Below are 8,471 nucleotides of genomic sequence, written 5' to 3'. Positions count from 1 at the left end.
TGGAGAAATTGCCTCCACTCCCCCAGCTCCGGGGCAAGACCCCTCTCCAGGGCAGTATGCCAGATGGCTGACTCATTGTGGCTTTTGCTTGTAGGAACCGCCCCCAGGCTTCCCTTTTGCCCTCCTCTCCAGCTCATGGGTCCCGCTGACTTCCCCAGGACTTCACACGTCGGCAGCGACCAGGACACTTTTCCAGCATTTTCTCATTGTTCCTTGAGAGCTCAGATCCACTTGTGTGGAGTGGCTTGCTTGGCCTCTTTCTAGGACAGTCCAATGACTGAAAATCATGACGAGTCAACTTTACTAGATTAAGAACCACCTAGCAGATTGGTACAACACGTTTCTGCGTGTGTCTGACTGGATGATGGAGGCCTAACTTAGGTACGAACCCTAGCCCAATTCCTTGTTGATGCTATTCCCCTCCTCTGCTACCAGGCTGCATGATCTGAGTAGTTTTGCTCCGCTATGCCCCTCACCATGCCTAGAGCCAGCAGATGGTGGGCTGAATTCCCTCAAACTGAGAGCTAAAGTAAACCCTTCCTTCTCGCAGTTGTATCAGGTATTGTGCCTAGTTATGGAAAAAACCCACTAATGTAAGTTCCAGTCTTAACAGTCATTGCTTTGTTTTAGTCTTAGGATGCTTAGGGTCTAAAACATTTCATTCATTCATTCATATGCTGTGTCAAGTCCAGGAGAGCAGGGTTTTACCTTTTTATTTCATTTCTAGGTCCCTAGCATCAAGGAGAGTGACCGACTTCTGTTGGTGTTTGATAAGTACATATGGAAAACAGATTGAAACTGAAGACATAGAACAAGGGAAGGTACCAGCTGAAGGCCCGAGTAGTCTATCTGCTATTGTACTGTATTTTTCCACATCCAGGTTTTCTTTCCCAATGACAATCTCTATGAGGATCTGTTTACAAGGCTAACACCCACTTGTCTCTGGGGTTACAGTCCGGTTGCTGAGGACTGGGCTCTTTTCCCTCACCTAACTCTTCTGGGTTCAGATTTTCCTAATGTACATCCATCCATACACTCTTTCATGGTTTTAGCAGGGACTGTACTTATAGGACAAGTCAGTTTCCATCTTTGAGTTGCCACAATTCTCAGACATTTCCAAATACTTTCTGTAAGAGCACTGACCAGCAAGGGAAATCCATACCTCACCGGGTCAGATGCTCATGACCCTCTGCCCTCACCACAGGAGCCCTGGGGCACAGACACACACTACTCTGCAGTCGGCTGCTGCCTCCTCTCCTGATGGCGACCTTGGGCTTCTGGCCCAGTGGCCAAGACTCTCTGCTCAGCTTCTTCAGGGAGGGGCTTCAGATCCCAGCAGGTAGCAGCTTATCATTAGTCAGGCTTCTTTTGCGTCTGAGCCGTGCTTGGACAAGTGTTCTCCCACAGTGGTGTACATGCATGAGCATGTGTGTGTGCATGCACGTGTGTATGCATGTGTGTGAGTGTGCATGCATGTGTGTGTGTGTGTGTGTGTGTGTGTGTACATGAGTCTTCTTTTCCACTGATGTTTAGAAAAGATGTGCTGAATGATGAATCCAAATTCTGTGCATATCCAGCAGTCGGCTGCTGCCTCCTCTCCTGATGGTGACCTTGGGCTTCTGGTCCAGTGGCCAAGACTGGACTCTTTGAGTTTTATTTTCTTTAATTCTTTGAGTTTTGTTTTCTTGTGATCTGCGCTGGCTGCTAACTCCTACTGTTTTCTCTCGCAGCTCAATTCTCTCTGTTGTTCTAGTCCACACCTGAAACGAAGCCTCTTTCCACCAACACAAACAGACAAAACTCCCTACTCACCCATGGAAGTTTCTAGAGAAGACATAGTAGTTTGGAGAGGGAGATGGAGGGGCTTTTACTTCGATAGCACAGAGCTCCCAATTGGAAATGGACACTCAGGTTCTGACCCCCGTGCTGGGATTTTTCCACTGGCCACTGAACCCTCCAGAGAGGCCCAGCTCCTTTCAGTTTGCTGTTGCATCTCTTTATCTCCTTTCTTATCCCCTCCTTCCTGGGTTCTCCTCACTAGTTCTCATTTTTCTTATTAGGTATGCAGAACGATACAACTGTTCCCTGCCTCTCCTGCAGTTTGCTGTGAGCCCATTTTACATATCCAAACTCATTAATGCTCTCAGCAGAACCGAAGGGCTTCATGTTCATTAAGAACTACTCTCCTTAGAAGGCAGTTATGAGATCATCTTGAGTCACCCAAGGCTGGGGCTGGCTTTCTGAGGGCTGCTCCTGATCGATTGTCTGCTCCCTTCTGATGTGCTAAGTGTCCTGGGAATGGGGATGCATTGCTGAAATCAAAGTCCTGTAGTTCCTCACAGAGCTTTGCCTCCCTAGGACAGCACAGAGTCCCTGAGGCCTGCTGGCCTTTTTACTGGACTCCTTTTCCACGCAGGGTGAATTAGCAATCTTCATGAGCTTTTCTCACCATGAAATTTAATAAAAAAGAAAAGAAATGATTTTTCTTCCTTTTATATGAGGAACAGAAGAGCTGTGTTGGTGATGAAAGATTTATTGGGGCTGGAGTTGGTTTTGTAGCAAGGAGTACTGTGGAGACAACCCAGGAATGAGAAGGAAATTACAAGGCCAGAGAATGTGTGAGCAGGGGGTCCTCCCCACTTTGCAGCTGAGGAGTCCTCAGCCCCAAACAGTGCAGCGACTAACCTGCCTGCGGTCACATATCTGGGGCACAGCAATAGTCTGTGGTTCAACCTGGTTAAGAAATGGGACCTGCTTGATCTTCCTGGGCTTCAGGACCAAGGGGCATGAGGCACTCTAAATCAGGGAAGACCGAGTCAGTGGCTCCTTTTTTGTTCTTGAACTTTAACAATTTGCCTTTCAATTTAGTGTTTGAGGTGGTGTGTGCATTTGGTTGAGGGGGTGGAAGGTGACAAGGAGGATCGGAAGGTGGTGATTAGGTTGTTTGAGACATCTGGGGGTGGAGGAAGAGCAAGGGAAGGAGGCAAGCTTCTCTGCAGAGGTGGAATAAAGAAGTGTAAATGGGTCGATCTGATGTCAGCTCTGGTCTTCTTAGACTGTAATGACAATAGTTCATAGTCAAGATTTTCTTTGGCAGGATGACTGCTCTATGTGTTGGAATCACAGAGGAAAAATGTTGCACAAAATTGCTCATGACAGAAAACCTGTTGTGACCAATTTCATTCTTTTGGACAAGGAATTCCCAGGCAGTGATGCAGCCATCACAAGGTCGGCTGTGTTGTGGGGAGATTCCCAGTATTGCGGTCTCCAGTGTCTGACAGTCTTACTAAGAAATTGAGAGCTACTTCATGGGCCAGATGGAAAGAGAGACTGATCGCTTCAACTCCCATGGCCATGATACTGACATATATGTTTTGGAAAGTTATGAGGAAAAGGGTAGGGGGAAGGGTTGTGAGCAGGAGGAAGCTAAGCTGTAGGAAAGCTTCTTGTTTGGTCACTGTGTCTTCCTCTGTCTCCCTTAAAGCAAGACTTTGCTCCTAGAAGGTGCTGGATTAAAAACTCAATGATGGGGAGCATAGCTGAGCAAGAATGGAGAAGCAGATGAAGAGGTGCTCCCAAGGTTTGCAGCTGCAAGGACAGACAAGCCTGGCAGGGAGAGAGGGAAACTGGCAGATTTGCTGGGAAGACCTGCGCATTACAATCGCTCACATGCACAGGGTAGACTTGTCTGTAGCGAGAGGAACCGCAGCAGAGGTGAGAGCAGGCTGGGCTGTGGGTGTCAGGCTGGTGTGATCCTGGTAGAGCTGCTTCATGTCTTCGCCTCGGCTTTGTAACAAGCCAGATGCATGGTTTGTACTATACATTCTTTCAGGTCTACAGTTCTAGAGGATGAAACCAAGGGTGGCTACTTTGAGGCAGAGAGGTGACATTGTTCTGGGAATTCAGGACTGAAAACCTGGAGCATGGCGGTGGTAAAGGGAATTGCAAGGAGAAAAAGGACTCGAGAGATGGGTTTTAGGTACTGCTTGCCAGGCATAGAGTTGGCATGTGGGCTTCAGGGGAGGTGATGTTCTGGAGTGAGGGAGTTTGGATGTTGACTGTCTTCTGAGGACCTGTGTGTTAGGGGCTTGGTCCCAATTGGTATTGGGAGGTGGGGACCTTGAGGAGGCAAGGATTAAGGAGAGCACTTGGGTTATTGCAAGCAAGGCCCTGATGCAGGTTGTGGGGTTGCAGCCTCTCCCTGGTTTGCTCTTTTACATTCTGGCCCTGGGCAGAGTGGTCTTGTGGTGCCATGCGCTCTGGCTGTGGCACTCCACTCCCACTCCTTTCCAGAGGCCTAGAAGCAGGGGTCCACTATGAACTGAAACCTACAAAACTGTGAGCCAGAATCAGCCCTTGGTCTCTAAGTTGATCATCTCAGGTGCTTGTTACAGCGGTGGAGAGCTGGCTCCCAGCAGCGGGCCTGGGGTGGGCTGCACGATGGCTTTGAGGCAGCCAGACAGGAGGGTCAGAGGTGGGTGGGGCCAGCATGGCAGTGCAAAGTGGGGCCTTGGAGTCAGGCGAGGTGGTTTCGACTCTGATATGAGCTAAGCGTGTGACTTGAGTAGAGTTACCAGCCCATCCAGTTTATATGGGAATTTCCCAGTTTTATCATCGAAGGTCTCATACCCTGGGAAATTCCCCAGTCCCAGGAAAACTGTGGCAGCTTTAGTGGGACTGTTCTGGTTTTGAAACTGCAAGGTCCATGTCCTTAAAACTATTTCAGTAGTGAGCAGCCCAGGACAGCAGAAGAACCTATGTGGCCAAGTCTGGCTTGTGTTTCCTCATCTGAAGAGTAGAGATAGTAATAGTACATTTCTCAGTGTGCTGTGTGAATTAAATGAGATCATATGTGTATATTCAGTACTCAGCATGCAAATTGGCATGAGAAAGGAATAAAAAAGCATTTGTTGGACTTAGCTGAATCCTGCAATGCACTGGTTGGATGCAGAGGGGACACGCATAGGAAGCCAAGGGCGCCATGTGGCATCACCAGTTAGCAGCGCTGGGCACAGAGCTCGTAGGCTGCGATTCTACCTGTGCTTCTAAGAGTGGGTTTGCCAAGAAAATGAGTAATGTCAGTGAGAAAAATGTTGGTCCATTGAAGACAGTAAACCTTTCAGCAGCATTTACATTTTAATAATACTCAAAAGTGAGGGCCTGGGGATTTGGCTCAGCGGTAGAGTGCTTGCCTAGCAAGCTGGAAGCCCTGGGTTTGGTCCTCAGCATCAAAAACAAAATATAAACCTCCTCTAAAAAATGTTTCTCTGGGCTGAGGATATATAGCTCAGTGGCATGGTCTTGAATTCAATTCCTAACGGGCCAGGGAGATAGCTCAGTAGAATAAGTGCCTGCTTGGCAAGTGCAGGGTCCTGAGTTCAATCCTCAGTATAGGAAAGAGAGAGAGAGAGAGAGAGAGAGAGAGAGAGAGAGAGAGAGAGAGAGAGAGAGAGAGAGAATATCCACCTGAGGATTTCCAGGATTGTCTAAAGACATGCTTCTTTTCTCTTGCTCACTTGACACTGGTCAAATAAAGTCACATTTTGTTACATATTCATTCACTTACTGATTGAGCATTTATTCAGCAAAGTATTTTTTGTTAGGAACAATGCTGGGCTCTATAGAATCCATGGAGAAATGTACATAGTTTGCCTTCTGGAATCAGCTGGTTTTATCATCATACTTATTTGAACAGATTACCAATCCTCCCTACCTGGTTCTTTCCCAACCAACAGTGGGATCTTTTGAAAGCTGGATATAAATTTTAATCTACCTTCCAAGCTCTAGAAACCAGAAGCAGAGAATCCAGAAAGTTTTGGTCTGGGTATCCTGGAAAGACAGTCTGGGAGCAGGCAGAGCAGAGCTGGAGAGAAGTAGGAAGAAGGAAAAGGCTGTAGGCACAGGGAGTGTGGAAGCAGGAACAGGGCCGGCAGAAGGCAGCGGGGGGGGGGGGGCAGGAGAGGTTTTGAGTGGAGGAGTGGGGGCACGGAGGTGGCAGGCTTGAGTAGCAAGCTGATGAGGGGGAAAAGGGAAGAAGACAGCAGTGCGCGGGCGGGAGGAGGCTCAAGGCATGTCCACTTGGCCTCCAACTGAACAGAAAGGTGAAGATTACCCATGGGGGACCTTTGTTCAATCATGATGTATTTGCTTTAACCACAACTGAGCAGAAATGTGTCACAGAGGAAGTGCAGGGAGGAGGATGGGGTCCAGGTTTGCCTGTCTCTATTTTACCCCTGAGGTTTGCTCTGGGTATACAGCTGTTGGCCCATTTCCCCTCCCTCATACCCAAATTGCCCCAGGATCAGGATTGCTACTCCCCCTCTGGTGGCCTCCTTGGTGAAGGTCGCTTCCCCCAAGAGGTGGCAGTTTCTTTGGGCTTTGCAGCCTGCTACTTCCCCAAACGGTTTCCTCCTGAACCTACTGTGATGCAACATGGACGCCCCACTTCCTCTGCCTTCACCTGAAGAGGTGAAGTGGGGCCAGGCCAGGGAGAGCACTTGTTTTCACTTCCTTCCTTTGATTTTTCTTCAACACATCACCTCTTCCATTTTCTTATTTTATGTATCCCTGAGGCTTTCAGACAGTAAAAGATTCAGGGTAAAAATGTTCAACACACCTCACATACCAAGTCCAAGAAAGAAGAGTTGTGTATAAAAGTCAACTCACTTTCTCTTGGAGAATAACAAAGCTGCAAAGGACCTTCAGAGGGTGTCATTGTTAGCTAAGAAGTGGGATGAGAAGATTGAGAAATTCTATGATCAGAACCAAGGGGTTGGATCACTGACCCCCTCCATCTGTGGACCCAGCAGGCTAGGAATGGCTGCTCTTGTGGTGTCTTTCTGTGGCGCTAGACTTTCATTTCTTGATGTCTTAGTGTGTCGCTGTAACAGCATGCCTAAGATGAGATAATTTATAAAGCAAAGAGGTTGATAGTGGCTCATGGGGCTGGCATTTGCTTGGCTCCTGATGAAGGCCTCGTGGTGGAGGCACATATGGGAGAGATCACACAGTGAGATAAGAAGTAAGAGGCAGCCAAGCAAAGCAGGACCCGCACTACAGCTAATGCACTGCCAAGGTCACTAACCCACTCTTGCAGGAACTGCATTATTCTTTCATGAGGGCAGAGGTCCCATGACCTTGACCATCTTTTAAAGAAACCAACATCTCTCATTACTATTACATTGGCAATTCAACCTCAGCATGAGCTTTTTGGGAGGTTGGGGTGGAGACAAACCATACTCAATCCATAACACCTGAGTTATGATTATAAGGGACAAAACCATTATAGACTCTAGACTGAAAGGAAGCCATGCTATTAAATATCAATTTGAGAGCTCTTTTTATCTTTTTTTTTTCCTAAATGTAAGCAACCTATTTGAAAGATTCTAAGCTATTAAGTGGAAGCAGTCAGGCAGCACTGCTCTGCTGTGAATCTCAGACCCTTTGAGTCCAGGTTTCTACCTTTCTGATTCTTTGTGCTTTGCATCATTAGACTCTTAAGATGCTTTTAGGTAATATTCAACTGCCGAGACAATCCATGTTCTGAACAAATTCATATACACGGCATCTATCCAGCATGTCCAGAGGCTTGAGATGATTATATTAAATTATGCTTGCATAGCGTATCGGAGTTTGCAAGCACTTTCCCCACGCAGTAGTGCACTGAAGCCTGAAACTATTCTGCCAGGCAGGTATGCTTATCCTCAATGTGATGAGGAAGCAGAGGGCAGAGAGGTGGGTGGACAAGCCCCAAGGCCTAGAGCCAGGAGCAGATCCTGATTTCTTGACTTAAATTGTGTTTTTTGGCAAACCCATTGCCTCCAATGACATATAGTAACTAATGTGAATTTAGCTTTTACTCTGCACTAGGCATCCTGCTAAGTGCTTTAATAGGCATTATCTTACTTGTTTCTCTCAATAGGTGCAGGAGGAACTGATATTTTTATTTCTCATTTTGCAGATGTGGAGACAGAGATACACAGGGATGAAGTAAAGTGCCCAGTGTCACCTGAAAAGAGGCCCGGGACCTGAACCCAGCTAGTCGGGTTCTGGAGCTGGTGCTGACCACACACCAGTGGGCTAGAGGTGGGGTGTACAATGCAATTCAAGCCCGTTTTTTGTTTATCCATTCATTTTTTGGTTGTTTGGTCTTGTGTTTAAAACTTTCTACTCTGTGGGATTCCAAAAGTCCACTTAGCTAATTCCTCTGCAGACAGACAAGTCACTTGCCATGGCTCCTGAGCTGGGGTGACAGAGGGGACAGGAAGCTTGGGGAAGCAAAGGGGGCACTGTGAAGCTGAAAGGAGGAGGAACAGGAATTTCCCATTTCACGGTAGCCACAGGCGTGAGGCAGGATATGATGGTGTCCCACACAGGCAGCGATGGAGCCTGTGCTTCTTCAGCCATGTGATCTTGGTCTTTTTCTTTTTCTTTTGTTTTCTTTTCCTTCCCTTCCCTTCCCTTCCCTTCCC

Source organism: Octodon degus, unplaced genomic scaffold, assembly GCF_000260255.1.
Source record: "Octodon degus isolate 3935 unplaced genomic scaffold, OctDeg1.0 scaffold00046, whole genome shotgun sequence".
Classification (NCBI taxonomy): domain Eukaryota; kingdom Metazoa; phylum Chordata; class Mammalia; order Rodentia; family Octodontidae; genus Octodon; species Octodon degus.
The sequence above is the reverse complement of the archived record's forward strand: the minus strand, read 5'-3'. Positions refer to the sequence as shown.